Genomic DNA, 15,718 nt, shown 5'->3' with positions numbered 1-15,718 from the left:
CGGGCGCGAACCCCGGGGGAGGTGCGGCGACCGCGGGCCGGCATTGGGGGCGCGGGGGAAATCCCTCAGGCGCCTCGGCCGACGCCGCCCCGGGGCCGCTCACGTGTGTTCCGGGGCGGATTACCCTCCCCAAGCCGCGCGACGCTGCCGCTCTCGTGAGCGGGGCGGGTGGGAAGGGTCGGAGGCCACGGGTCCAGAAGCCGTTACTGGATGGGCGAGCGGGATGCCGCGGCGCCGGGCTGGAAGGGGCCGCGATGACCGAACGCGAGGCTCGCGAGGGCGTAGGGGCTCGCGAGACTGACGCCGCGGGCGCGCCCGAGCCGGCTAAGCGGGGGGCGAGGGCGAGGGCAAGGGCGCGTGGGCCCCGAGGACGCACGGACGCTGCCAGGAGACCGCTTCCAGCCCTGTGCGCCCTCTCCCGCAAGGGCACTCTCACTGCCCCTCCAGAGCCCCCAGAACCGACGCCTCTGGAACCTGCATCCTCCCTCTGCCCTCCTCGCCCTCTCCCTCCTGCAGGGAGGATCTGGGTTTATTTGAAAGTGTTCTGGTGACTTTGTGAATATCGTTACCTGCAGTGGTTCCTCCTAGTGAACCCTGGTGCCACGTTCTGTGGCGGGCGGGCTCTTCCACCCTTGCCGTAGGAAAAAGGACTCAAAGGACACCTCTCGTGCAGAAGTTGCTGCAACCGTGGATTTCGGTTGTGTGCACCCCGAAGCCAGCTGGTTTCTCTATAGTTAACTCCCCTCCGCAGAACCTCTCTGGGACTTATCTTCCGGCAGGGCAACGGTGCCCTCAATTCTTTTCTGAAAATAAACTACCTTACCTGCAGGAAACTAGACGGAAAACAGTGCACAGGCAGTAGTTTCTAAATTCGAACCGTGTAAACGCATAAAGCAATAGATTTATATATAGTGCAATGTGTCTAGTCAAAGCCTTGGTGATTTTCACTAGTGTAACCCTTTGATGTCTTTGACGCAACCGACTTGCTCTTCCGGCAGTCATTTTTGGCTGCATTTCATAGCTGAAGAGCCGGGATCAGATAGGCAAAGTAACTTGTTCAAGGTCACAGAACTATTAACACAGAACTTCTGAGCTCCCTGACTGCAGATTTTCCGGCCCAAACACTGAATGATTTTGTTTTCCCCCCAATTCTCTCTCCTGCCTCCTAAAACAATATGTAATACATGGTGTGTTTGGTGGCACTGACTCCCATTAATAGTTAGATGTTCTTAAATGGTTAAGATAAACTACCAGCTTAAGTTAATTTTTCCAGTATACATTTTGGCAGTAAGAAGTATATTTGCTTTAAAAAAAAAAAAAAGGTCCAGCTCTTTTGACAGAAATTGGTCTGGTTGGAAAGCAGAGACGGAGGTAGTAAAAAAAGTCAAGAATGCTTTGTTACAAATGGTCCCAGATGAAATAGTTCCCAGAAATGTCCTCTAACACTTAGCCCCCTCAGACCGGCTTATTTTTGGTGGCAGAATGGCAAGCAGCAAGCACGTTTTGTTAAAAATAATAATCCCTGAATGCCCTAGGAACTTATCACACTGAAGAAATGTGGTTGTAGATAATGCTTTCATTTTCAGTCTTCACCTGTCAAAATGACATTGCACAAGATTGTGTATTGCCACAGTCATAAGATAATCATAAGCCTTGATTCTAAATTCTTAAATTAAACGGTGTCTAAATTCAATTTATGACTAATACATTTCTACCAAGTATGATAAAGTACATTATTATTTGAAGGACAACATAAAAGCTGTGGGTTCTGGATAAACAATGCACAGTGACTCAGGCAGCAAAGTAACATGGATGGAAGAAGAGACGGCCACAATGCTAGATGTATCCTCTCAGTTGATTGTTGGAAAATAACTCCGGTAAGAGAAAATTAACCTTCCTTGATATGGTGAGTAGCCACATAAAAACATTATTTCCTAGCATCTGTGACCTCCAAAGATGACCTTTCCATGAAAAAGGGAAACTTGTTCATGATCTTCAGTTAACTCAGTGAGTCTTCAATGGATCAAGGAAAAATACCTTTGTAACTTTGATTGCGTCCTCTGCCATAAAAATATAGAACAATGGGGAACACAAAAAGGATGAACCACTCTCAGCTGCTGGGACCCAAGTAGAAGAGCTGCTAGAGAGACACAGACATCGCATAAAGAAAAACAGGGCACCCACAGCCGCTGACAGCTATCCAATAGCCAACATGGATCCACCAATTAAAAAATGGATGAAGGGAGAGGCAATTCTATCAATTTGAGCAAATAGTGAAAGGCACATCCAACCTGCTTCAACCTATATAAATGAAGAGAAAGATATAAATACAACAAATGCTTGAAAAGTCTCCATTCTCATGTTTCTCCCTACCCACGCACCCATACATGCAGAGAGTTAAATATACCCTTTACCAAAAGAGGTCTTTCATTATGAACATGCAAACTCTTTAGACACCAGGAATCTCTTGAGTTGAATCCAAGGATGGAGGGGAGGTGGGAGGGTCCCAGGCAAGTATGTCCCAAAAATTTATTTGGTGATATTCATGGATATCTGTAGGATATTCTCCTTGAACTTCCCAAGTGACCATGTCCTGAAGGAGTCCCCTGAAGTCACCTCAGGGATATTAGGTAGAAAACAATCCAGGCTACACTAGGTCAGAGTTGTTTCAGAATGACTTTGAAGCTATCTTAGGTGTGATGACCTTGATGTGTCCTCCAATAGGAGAGTTAGCCTGAAGAGCTCTTTAAAATTGCCTTTCAGATGAACCTAGAGATTATCATACTAAGTGAAGTAGGTCAGACAGAGACAAATATTATATGACATCACTTACATGTGGAATCTTAAAAAAAAAAGATACAAATGAGTTTATTTCCAAAACAGAAATAGACTCACAGACATAGAAAACAAACTTATGGTTACCAAAAGGGAAGGGGGTGGGGGGAGTAGGAAGGGATAAATTTGGAGTTTAGGATTAACAGATACAAAGTACTATATATAAAATAGATAAACAACAAGGACCTATTGTATAGCACAGGGAACTATATTCAATTATCTTGTAATAATGGAAAAGAATCTGAAAAAGAATGTATATATACATATATATACATATATATATCTGAATCACTTTGCTGTACACCTGAAACTTTGTAAACCAAGTATAGTTTCAATAAAAAATTAAAATTAAAAAATGGTCTTTCAATTCTTTTTAAGTTTAGCTTTTAGAGATGTTCCAAAATTTTGCACTTGGCACCTTTGAGGTGCATTTATTTGTCTCTGTGGTCACTGAGTACAGAACAGAGAATTCTCAACTGTCTTCAAATATCTGAGAGAAAAGAACTTGAGAACTCCAAGTATGTTATAGAGCAATAAGGTTATGTTGTGTGAGTGGGAGGGTAATTTTTAAAGAGGACAGTGAAGTGTGATCTGTGGATTGCGAGTACTTGGTGCAGAGTATAGCTTTGTCGTACACCAGAAACGAAGCAGTGTCAGCCCAATGCCATGTACAGAAAAGTCCACAATTTATATCTCCTATTCTAACCTCTTGATTGAATTCCAGCCTTCTGTGTCAAGTCGCCTCTATGACTGCTCTGCTTAGATACCTAAGAGCTATTCTAAACTAACCCAGTCCAAAAGCAAACAACACTCTCAAACCTGCTCATTTCCCAGTCTTCATCATGCCAGTAAACCAGTTGTTCACTCATCCAGTTACTTCAGCCTTGGAGTCATCCCTTGACTTTAATTGTTCCCATCATATATTCAGTGTATCACAAAATTATTTTGCATGTACTTTCAAAATATACTTCAAATTTCACTACTATATTTCACCTCCACCCCCGCCATCCCAGTTCAGACCAACGTGATGCACCAGGATCATCAAAATAGCCTGCTGTCACCCTGCTTCTTATTCTTGAATCTGTCCTCGACAGCAGCCTGGATAATCCTATTCAAATGTAAATCCAGTCATGTCATCCCACTGCTTGGTACCCAACAATGGCTCCCCAACACACTTGGTGCAATGTCAAAAATCTTAGCACGCCCTACCAATGCTCAGTCTAGCTCCTGGCTACATCTCTGAAGACATCAATCTCCATATCCTCTTTGCCACCCTCTCCCGGTCCCTATTATTCATTCCTACCCCACTGACTTCCTTGCTGCTCCCCAAGTACATTCCCTCCTCACTCCTCCAGTTATCATGGCTCACTCCCTCACTCCCCTCAGATCTTGCTCAGAGACACTTCATCAAAAAGACCTTCCTCAACCTTCCTAACTGAAATAGAATCCTCCACTCCCATTTTTTTGAACTCTAACCTTTGCCCAGTTTTACTCTTTTTCATATCAATTTACTATTCAACATTATATATTGATATTTACATATTGTGTGCATTTCTTTTGCTTTTTTCTTTCTCATCTAATGTCTTCCACTGGAACACTGGCTCCACTGGAGACTATTTTGTTCACTGCTCTGTCCTTACTGTGCCTAGAACTGTGCCTGGTCAGAGTAGTGCTGGGCCAATACTTAGAGAACAATTATATGAAGAATTCAAGCAATCAAGCAGGTAATTATTAATCAGCTTCTGTGTTTAAGGCACTGTGCAGCTTGTTAAACCATAGTTTCCAGGTGGGAATGCAATCTGTAGGACAAGGAAGGATGTAGTCACAGCATTTTGGTGCACTCCAAGTGATGCCATTTTTTTTCATTGCTTAACCAAATTACCTAAAAATATTCTTTCCCTTAGTAATTTATATTTGCTGCGTAATTTGTCATTTGCTACCATGTATGTGAAGTCAAAGTCTTGGTTGACCTTGATCCTCACGTTCAATGAAGATATCAGGAATTCGAAAACGCACACCGTTGGTCTTAAGGGAAAGTGAAGGAGTGTGGATGGATGGCTCCATCTCTGACCAATTTCATTGATCGTGAATCATGCTCCTCTTTTGATTTTATACTACACTGCGTTCTAACATTTGTCAATTCTACCTGTAGAATTTGATACCATACTCTCCTTCCATTTTTCTATCTTTGCCTCTTGTATCTCTCCACTGTTCCCTGTCCCTACTTTGGTCTCCCTTGGTCTCCCTTGGTCTCCCTTTCTCCCCTGGTCTCCCTACCTTGAAACCTGGAAATGTAGAAGGGCTTTTTACCTGACAGATTGAAAACATGGAAATATGTTGAATCACTGTGTACACTGGAAATCCTAGACCTGACTGACATCTGGAATGCAGTTGAATCAGCAGGACCTGACAGGACCACCCAAGCTTTACAAGGATCTTGAATAAAGCTAGCCCTGATTCCCCTCAACTGAAAATCATCTATTTTTCTACCAAACTCACCTATTAAATATGATTTTTATGACCTCTATTATATTATACCTTGCCTTGTGGTTTGTTATGCACTTATCTGGGTTTTTTTGTGTTTTTTTTTTTTCCTCTTGTGCTAGATTGTAAGCTACTTGGAGTTTGAGCCTAACTGTTTAAATGAACCTTTTATCTTCATATACTCTGATGGCTGACATTAGTGGCAGCTCAATAAACGTGCACTAAGTAAATATTAACAGAAATCTTAATTCAAAAGAACTACTATTTACTTGTTAAAAGTTACTGATAGAGTTCTGCACAAATAACAACTCAAAGATAGCTATGCTTCCATGATGTTTGGATGAAGTGCAGTAAATTAGTTTATATACTAGACAGAGAACTTGCTAGACAAAGACAAACCGTTGTATGGGTAAAGGATTCAGAGTCCGTCAGGATCAATCTGAGGTTAATAAGTACAGTGAAACACCCGGGTGTCCTTTCTCTTCTCCCTTCCCCTGCCCACTCTTCCTTAGGATACTTATCTCACTCACCTAGGATGTGATCAGTTTCACCACCAATCTGAGAAGAGTGGAAATGAAGCAGGAAACATGCAAGGATGCTATGCCAGAGCTTGGCTCCAGTGGGGTCCTGGTCTCAACCCTGGTTTCTCTGCCCGTAGAATCCTGGGGTCTCTACTTTTTCCACAGGGCCTCTGCCTAGATTAGGATCACTGGTCTGTTTCCCTCTGTCTTAGAAAAGTCCTTGTTCAGACAAGAAGAGGAGGCAACTCCACACCTACACCAGGTCACAAATTCCATACCCCATCCCCAATTCTACCTCAATCCACCCCTTTTCCAGACTTTAAAGTTTTCGGGAAAGGACCATGAGTGACTCAGTCTGGAAGATGAGCGGCTGACCAGTCACTGAAGTCATCTTCAACAGAATTACATGGTTATGGGTAAACAGCAACTCCTCGAAGAGCAATGTTGCTTTCAGGGGAATGACTGCTTGACAGATACAACTAGATGCCAACTCTCCCCACATTGTGGAATTTGACATCTAGTGCATACAATTTACAGTACTTGTCAGCTCCTTCCTCCTGCCCAGCTGAACTCCTGAACTTAGCCCCTCCCAGCTAAGCCAACAACGTCAAACTGCACTCCAAAAGATACAGAAATGCGAAATCGAGAGTTATAAACTGCAGCTATAGCAAGGCTTCTTAAATGCAGGAAGTTTTAAATAAGTGGACCTAACAGTACAATTAAAGAAAAATAACCTTTGATATTATAAGCATGAGTTCAACATACGGGTGTGTGTGTGTGCGTGCACGCGCGCGTGACCACATGTCTGTGTGGTGGGAGGATGAGTGGATGACTGGGTAGGGTATCTCACAAATGACGGGTATCATCAAAAAGAAAATGAGTGCAAGCCATAAAACACCATCTTTTTGTGCAATCAATAATCAGCAAGTGACAATTTTTGGTAATGCACTTTGAGAGATTGATGGACCTGACCTCAAAAAAGCCCTAGTCCAACTAAGAAGATAGGCACATAGATATAAACATGTTACATACATTAAGAGTTACAGTAGAAGGATTAACAGTGTTATGGAAGTACAGACATAAACAATTCTGCATGAGAAAGATGATTCATCCTAAGAAAAAATTTCTCAGAGTGGGTATTTGAGCTGGGCTCTGAAGGCTAGATAGGAGTGCGCCAGGTATGATCCATCTCAGCAACTAACTCAATAGGTTAGAGAAACTGCTGTGGACCTTAGACTTAAGTGTGAAGACTATAGAGACAAGGAAGGATGAGAGAGGATATGATTCGAGCTCATAAAAAATGAAGATGGTGACAAGTAGGATAAAAGTGAACCTACTACATACTGAAATACTAGAAGAGAGGCACACCTTCTGTTAGAAAAATGTCACTATAAGTAGAATTTAGATCATTTAATCACCAAGAAGTCACTATCCCATCAAATGCAACCAGAGCCACCTAAGGACCAGGAAATAAGCAAATCAGCCTCCAAAAACCACTACAGTCCACCCCCCACACTACCGCATAAAAATCCATTTACAAATGCTTCCACTTTCCTGTCAGGTGAGACTACTAAATCTGTTATATTTGATTTTAAATATAATCCTAATAAACATGCTTACCTAATTTCTCTGTCCACAGCAAATTACAAATAACAAACTTAGAAATGTAAGCAGAATAGCAGCTTCAGGAAACAACAGCTAATAATCCAGCCCTCTTGAAGAAGCAGATCCAGTGATTTTTAAACCTCCGCAGTTTAAGTGTTTATTTAAAAGCAAACAGCTCTATAGGCAGTGTAGTAAGCCACTGGAGGTCTGTCTGCCTTTTAGACTTGCACAATCACTGGTTATTTTAATGAAGGGTGCAAATATCCGAGAAACATTTACACCTGGGCATGTATGTTGATTAATCTGTAAGCATGATGAGACATGTGTTCATAAGACCCCCTTTCAACATGGTTAATTGCAAATTTTTACCACTTAAAATATCCAGATTAGAAAGTTCCCTTATCCTTCTCTGGGCAGCCCTCTGGGCCTCCCTCCACCCCCAACCCTGGGCTGTGCCCGTATTCAATCGCACTGCGCCCTTGTGAGCACGTGCTACCAGCGCCCTCCCCTTACTCCACCAGCAGACGGCAAGTTATTTGAGGCCAGATCATTTATATACATATAAAATTTATAGTTTGTCCCCAGCGCTTAGTACAAATGCATTGGTATGTAATGGGTATTCAAAAAAGTTTAATATGATGAACAAGAGAAAAATGAAGTTTTTGTAACACTTTTAAAGAAGATTTATGTTAAAAATGAATGAGCCTCCAATTACGTGAACAATTCTTTTGCACTTACCAGTGATAACTAAAATTGGTTGATCATTTACTGGGTCAGACACTGGTCCAAGCACTTCACATGTGTTAATTTGTTCAATCCTCAGCCACAGTCTGTGAAGCAGGTACTATTACCCGCGTTACACTGATGAGGAAAGTGAGGCCAAGGAAAATGAGTTGTGACGATTCAGGCAGCTGAATTGTGAGAGACAAGAGGCTGCCTTCACAACTGGGCACTCTGGCTCCCACGCCTGCACCCTTTACCACACAGTTATTTGCCTTCTGTGTCATCGAATTTATTACAGACCCGAAAAGAAACTTGTGCTACAAGAGGTGGCTAAGATCATCAACGTAGCTTCACCAGTTTGAAAAAAACTCAGTTTTTAAATCATTCCTCTACCCTCTGTTTTTGTAAGTTCAACTGTTTTACATTCTGTGTATAAGTAAGATCATACATTATTCTTTTTTTTCTCATTTAACAAATGCTCACAAGGTTCATCCATGTTGTTGCAAACGGCAAGATATTTTTCTTTTTTAATTTAATTTAATTTTTTTATACAGCAGGTTCTTATTAGTTATCTATTTTAAACATATTAGTGTATATATGTCAATCCCTACCTCCCAGTTCATCACACCACCACCACCCCCACTTTCCCTCCTTGGTGTCCATACGTTTGTTCTCTACATCTGTGTCTCTATTTCTGCCTTGCAAACCAGTTCATCTGTACCGTTTTTCTAGATTCCACATATATGCGATAATATACGATATTTATTTTTATCTTTCTGATTTACTTCACTCTGTATGACAGTCTCTAGATCCATCCACGTCTCTTCAAATGACTCAATTTCGTTCCTTTTTATGGCTGAGTAATATTCCATTGTATATATGTGCCACATCTTCTTTATCCATTCACCTGACAATGGACACTTAGGTTGCTTCCATGACCTGGCTATTGTAAATAGTGCTGCAATGAGCATTGGGGTGCATGTGTCTTTTTGAATTTTGGTTTTCTCTGGGTATATGCCCAGTAGTGGGATTGCTGGGTCATATGGTAGTGCTATTTTTAGTTTTTTAAGGAACCTCCATACTGTTCTCCATAGTGGCTGTATCAATTTACATTCCCACCAACAGTGCAAGAGGGTCCCCTTTCTCCACACCCTCTCCAGCATTTGTTGTTTGTAGATTTTCTGATGATGCCCATTCTCACCGGTATGAGGTGATACCTCATTGTAGTTTTGATTTGCATTTCTCTAATAATAAGTGATGCTGAGCAGCTTTTCATGTGCCTCTTGGCCATCTGTATGTCTTCTTTGGAGAAATGTCTACTTAGCTCTTCTGCTCATTGTTGGATTGGGTTGTTTGTTTTTTTTAATATTGAGCTGCATGAGTGGTTTATATATTTTGGAGATTAATCCTTTGTCAGTTGCTTCATTTGCAAATATTTTCTCCCATTCTGAGGGTTGTCTTTTTGTCTTGTTTATGGTTTCCTTTGCTGTGCAAAAGCTTTGAAGTTTCATTAGGTCCTATTTGTTTATTTTTGTTTTTATTTCCATTTCTCTAGGAGGTGGGCCAAAAAAGATCTTGCTGTGATTTATGTCAAAGGGTGTGCTTCCTGTGTTTTCCTCTAAGAGTTTTATAGTATCCGGTCTTATATTTAGGTTGCTAATCCATTTTGAGTTTATTTTTGTGTATGGTGTTAGGGAGTGTTCTAATTTCATTCTTTTACACGTAACTGTCGAGTTTTCCTAGCACCACATACTGAAGAGACTGTCTTTTCTCCATTGTATATCCTTGCCTCCCTTGTCATAGATTAGTTGACCATAGGTGTGTGGGTTTATCTCTGCGCTTTCTATCCTGTTCCATCGATCTATATTTCTGTTTTTGTGCCAGTACCATCTTGTCTTGATTACTGTAGCTTTGTAGTATAGTCTGAAGTCAGGGAGTCTAATTCCTCCAGCTCCGTTTTTTTCCCCTCAAGATTGCTTTGGCTATTTGGGGTCTTTTGTGTTTCCATATAAATTTTAAAATTTTTTGTTCTAGTTCTGTAAAAAATGTCATTGGTAACTTGATAGGGATTGCATTGAATGTGTAGATTGCTTTGGGGAGTAAAGTAATTTTCACAATATTGACTCTTGCAATCCAAGAACGTGGTATACTCCATCTGTTTTTGTCATCTTTGATTTCTTTCATCAGTGTCTTACAGTTTTCTGAGTACAGGTTTTTTACCTCCTTAGGTAGGTTTATTCCTAGGTATTTTATTCTTTTTGTTGCAATGGTGAAGGACATTGTTTCCTTAATTTTCTTTCTGGTCTTTTGTTGTTAGTGTATGGGACTGCAAGAGATTGCTGTTTATTAATTTTGTATCCTGCAACTTTACCAAATTCATTGATTAGCTCGAGTAGTTTTGTGGTGACATCTTTAGGATTATCTATGTATGGTATCATGTCATCTGCAAACAGTGACAGTTTTACTTCTTCTTTTCAAATTTGGATTCCTTTTTTTTCTTTTTCTTCTCTGATTGCTGTGGCTAGCACTTCCGAAACTATGTTGAATAATAGTGGTGAGAGTCGACATCCTTGTCTTGTTCCTGATCTTAGAGGAAATGCTTTCAGTTTTTCACCATTGAGAATGATGTTTGCTGTGGGTTTGTCATATATGGCCTTTATTAGGTTGAGGTAGGTTCCCTCTATGCCCACTTTCTGGAGAGTTTTTATCCTAAATGGGCGTTGAATTTTGTCAAAAGCTTTTTCTGCATCTATTTAGATGATCATATGGTTTCTATTCTTCAATTTGTTAATGTGGTGTATCACATTGATTGATTTGCGTATACTGAAGAATCCTTGCATCCCTGGGATAAATCCCACTTTATCACGGTGTATGATCCTTTTAATGTGTTGTTGGATTCTGTTGGCTAGTAGTTTGTTGAGGATTTTTACATCTATATTCATCAGTGATATTGGTCTGTAATTTTCTTTTTTTTGTAGTATCTTTGTCTGGTTTTGTTATCAGGATGATGGTGGTCTCGTAGAATGAGTTTGGGAGTGTTCCTTCCTCTGCAATTTTTTGGAAGAGTTTGAGAAGGATGGGTGTTAGCTCTTCTCTAAATGTTTGATAGAGTTCATCTGTGAACCCATCTGGTCCTGGACTTTTGTTTGTTGGAAGATTTTTAATCCCAGTTTCAATTTCATTCCTTGTGATTGGTCTGTTCATATTTTCTATTTCTTCCTGGTTCACTCTTTGAAGGTTATACCTTTCTAAGAATTTGTCCATTTCTTCCAGGTTGTCCATTTTATTGGCATAGAATTTTTTGTAGTAGTCTCTTAGGATGCTTTGTATTTCTGAGTGTCCATTGTAACTTCTCCTTTTTCATTTCTAATTTTATTGATTTGAGTCCTCTCCCTCTTTTTCTTGATGAGTCTGGCTAATGGTTTGTCAATTTGGTTTATCTTCTCAAAGAACCAGCTTTTAGTTTTATTGATCTTTGCTATTGTTTCCTTTGTTTCTATTTCATTTATTTCTGCTCTGATCTTATGATTTCTTTCCTTCTACTAACTTTGGGTTTTGTTTGTCCTTCTTTCTCTAGTTCCTTTAGGTGTAAGGTTAGATTGTTTATTTGAGATTTTTCTTGTTTCTTGAGGCAAGACTGTTTTGCTGTAAACTTCTCTCTTAGAACTGCTTTTGCTGCATCCCATAGGTTTTGGATCGTCGTCTTTTCATCGTCATTTGTCTCTAGGTATTTTTTGATTTCCTCTTTGATTTCTTCAGTGATGTCTTGGTTATTTAGTAATGTATTGTTTAGCCTCCACGTGTTTGTGTTTTTTTACCTTTTTTTCCCCTGTAATTGATTTCTAATCTCATAGCGTTGTGGTCGGAAAAGATGCTTGATATAATTTCAGTTTTCTTAAATTTACTGAGGCTTGATTCGTGACCCAAGATGTGACCTATCCTGGAGAATGTTCCATGTGCACTTGAGAAGAAAGTGGAATCTGCTGTTTTCTGATGGAATGTCCTATAAATATCAATTAAATCTATCTGGTCTATTGTGTCATTTAAGGCTTGTGTTTCCTTATTAATTTTCTCTCTGGATGATCTGTCCATTGGTGTAAATGAGGTGTTAAAGTCCACCACTATTATTTTATTACTGTCAATTTCCTCTTTTATAGCTGTTAGCAGTTGCCTTATATATTGAGGTGCTCCTATGTTGGGTGCATATATATTTATAATTGTTATATCTTCTTCTTGGATTGATCCCTTGATCATTATGTAGTGTCCTTCTTTGTCTCTTATAACATTCTTTATTTTAAAGTCTATTATATCTAATATGAGTATTGCTACTCCAACTTTCTTTTGATTTCCTTTTACATGGAATATCTTTTTCCATCCCCTCACTTTCAGTCTGTATGTGTCCCTAGGTCTGAAGTGGGTCTCTTGTAGAACAGCATATATATAGGTATTGTTTTTGTATCCATTCAGCAAGCCTGTGTCTTTTGGTTGGAGCATTTAATCCATTCACATTTAAGGTAATTATCAATATGTATGTTCCTATGACCATTTTCTTAATTGTTTTGGGTTTGTTTTTGTAGGTCTTTTTCTTCTCTTGTGTTTCCCACTTAGAAAAGTTCCTTTAGCATTTGTTGTAGAGCTGGTTTGGTGGTGCTGAATTCTCTTAGCTTTTGCTTATCTGTAAAGCTTTTGATTTCTCCATCGAATCTGCATGAGATCCTTGCCAGCAAGAGTCATCTTGGTTGTAGTTTCTTCCTTTTCATCACTTTAAATATATCATGCCACTCCCTTCTGGCCTGTAGAGTTTCTGCTGAGAAATCAGCTGTTAATCTTATGGGAGTTCCCTTGTATGTTATTTGTCGTTTGTCCCTTGTTGCTTTTAATAATTTTTCTTTATCTTTAATTTTTGTTAATTTGATTCCTATGTGTCTCGGCATGTTTCTCCTTGGGTTTATCCTACCTGGGACTCTCTGCACTTCCTGGACTTGGGTGGCTATTTCCTTTCCCCTGTTAGGGTAGTTTTCAACTATAATCTCTTCAAATATTTTCTTGGGTACTTTCTCTCTCTCTTCTCCTTCTGGGACCCCTATATGTGAATGTTGGTTCGTTTAATGTTGTCCCAGAGGTCTCTTAGGCTGTCTTCATTTCTTTTCATTCTTTTTTCTTTATTCTGTTCCGCAGCAGTGAATTCCACCATTCTATCTTCCAGGTCACTTATCTGTTCTTCTGCCTCATTTATTGTTGTTCTGCTATTGATTCCTTCTAGTGTATTTTTCATTTCAGTTATTGTATTGTTCATTTCTGTTTTGTTCATCTCTGTTGTTTTGTTCTTTAATTCTTCTAGGTCTTTGTTAAACTTTTCTTCTCGATCTTTGCCTCCATTCTTTTTCCGAGGTCCTGGATCATCTTCACTATCATTATTCTGAATTCTTTTTCTGGAAGGTTGCCTATCTCCACTTCATTTAACTGGTTTTTTTAGGGTTTTACCTTGTTCCTTCATCTGGTACATAGTCCTCTGCCTTTTTATTTTGTCTACCTTTCTGTGAATGTAGTTTTTGTTCTACAGGCTGCAGGATTGTAGTTCTTCTTTCTTCTGCTCTCTGCCCTCTGGTGGATGAGTCTATCTAAGAGGCTTGTGCAAGCTTCCTGATGGGAGAGACTGGTGGTGGGTAGAGCTGGGTGTTGCTCTCGTGGGCAGGGCTCACTAAAACTTTTATCTGCTTGTCTGCTGATGGGTGGGGCTGAGTTCACTCCCTGTTGGTTTTTTGGCCTGAGGTGACCCAGCACTGGAGGCTACAGGCTGTTTGGTGGGGCTAATGTTGGACTCTGGGAGGGCTCACGCCAAGGAGTACTTCCTAGAATTTCTGCTGCCAGTGTCCTTGTCCCTGCAGTGAGCCACAGCCACCCCCCGCCTCTGCAGGATACCCACCAACACTAGCAGATGGGTCTGGTTCAGTCTCCTATGGGGTCACTTCTCCTTCCCCCTGTGTCCTGATGCACACACTACTTTGTGTGTGCCCTCTAGGAATGGAGTCTCTGTTTCCCCCAGTCCTGTGGAAGTCCTGCAATCAAATGCTGCTAGTCTTCAAAGTCTAATTCTCTGGAAATTCCTCCTCCCATTGCCAGACACCCAGGTTGGGAAGCCTGACGTGGGGCTCAGAACCTTCAGTCCAGTGAGTGGACTTCTGTGGTATAATTGTTCTCCAGTTTGTGAGTCACCCACCCAGCAGTTATTTGACCGATCGCCTCATTGCATCTTCTCCTTTGTCTTTGGTTGTGGGGTGTCTTTTTTGGTGAGTTCCAATGTCTTCCTGTCGATGATTGTTCAGCAGTTCAGGATTTCTTTCTTTTTTAAGGCTAAATAATATTCCACTGTATATATAGATCACATTTTCTTTACCCATTCATCCACTGATGGGCACTTAGATGGTTTCCATATTTTGGCTATTGTGACTAATGCCACAATGGACATGAGAGTGCAGTCTTAAAAGATCAACTGAGGCATATTAAAATTTTTAAGAGTTTGAGTAAAGTTTGATTCATATGGGACAGCATCCAATGTGGCAGATAGAAAGGAACTTCAGAGGTCTGTACAAAATGAAAGACTTTTATAAGCAGAAGGGAGCAGGAACAAGGAAGCTATATGAGGTAAAAAAAAGTTGGTTAGTTATTGGAAGATTACTTTTCTTTAGGGTATGGCAGCAAGCTATCATGCAGATTACCTAACTAGTACTGATCAGGTGATTCCTGATTGACTGGTTTAAAATTTCATTTCTGGAAGAGCTGAAACTATAATTATGTCTCAATTTGGTGACATTGGGCTTAGCATAAGTAAATCCATCTTGGGCCTGTTGTCTTGTTTTTAACAGAGGTAAACTGAACTTTCATCTACATTTTCAGATTTTTGCTCCTGAGTAGCAGGGAAAGTTAGGGGGTGGGAGTGTTACATGCCTGACCTTTTGAAATTGATAGCATGAAGTGTCAAAACCATACTCTTTTAATTGTTTTTTGATGCTGCTGGCAGAAAGAAAATAACAGGAGTGGAGGGGCACTGAGTTGAGTAACTATGACATACATTTCCTGGTGTAATGCTAACTTAAAACAATAAAACAGTTATTTTACCAGCATTTATTTGGGGGCAGCAAAGAATTGCAATTCAGGATGTGCACCTAAAGCAAAGGAGAGGAAGCTCTTTTATAGAGGAGAGAGGCAAACTGGGAACGACTGTTATAAACAAAAAATCCATTGGAGGAAACTGGGAATTTGAAATATAGTGGCTTTTCATTGGCTGAGTTGTGACAGTCTCTGATTGGCTGAGCTGTTGCCAGGCTAGGAGAAAATCTTTCTTCCTCCTGCCGGCAGTAGTAAAGTAGTGTCACTTCCCTCCAGAGACACAGGTATGTCTCTTCTTATTGGGATTTATGTTGATGTCCAGTGGTATGTGAATGACAGCTCTCCCTTCTGATCTCCTCACTCAGTTTTACTGAGGCTTCCCTTTATTAATTTGCACACCCTTCTCTGTGTACTGACTGAAAAAAAAATCCTGCCATAGA

The 15,718-nt window shown here is 40.5% G+C and overlaps 1 protein-coding gene across 1 annotated transcript in view; it reads right to left on the bottom strand.

The window, feature by feature from the left end:
- The window catches only part of MARCHF11 (membrane associated ring-CH-type finger 11), a 167,212-nt gene that overhangs the window by 128,191 nt on the left and 23,303 nt on the right, over nt 1-15,718 (bottom strand). The gene's annotated exons all lie outside the window — the stretch shown is intronic.

This window comes from Balaenoptera physalus (genome assembly GCF_965194825.1).
Source record: "Balaenoptera physalus genome assembly, chromosome: 3".
NCBI lineage: Eukaryota > Metazoa > Chordata > Mammalia > Artiodactyla > Balaenopteridae > Balaenoptera > Balaenoptera physalus.
This window is presented reverse-complemented; position numbering and strand designations above follow the sequence as displayed.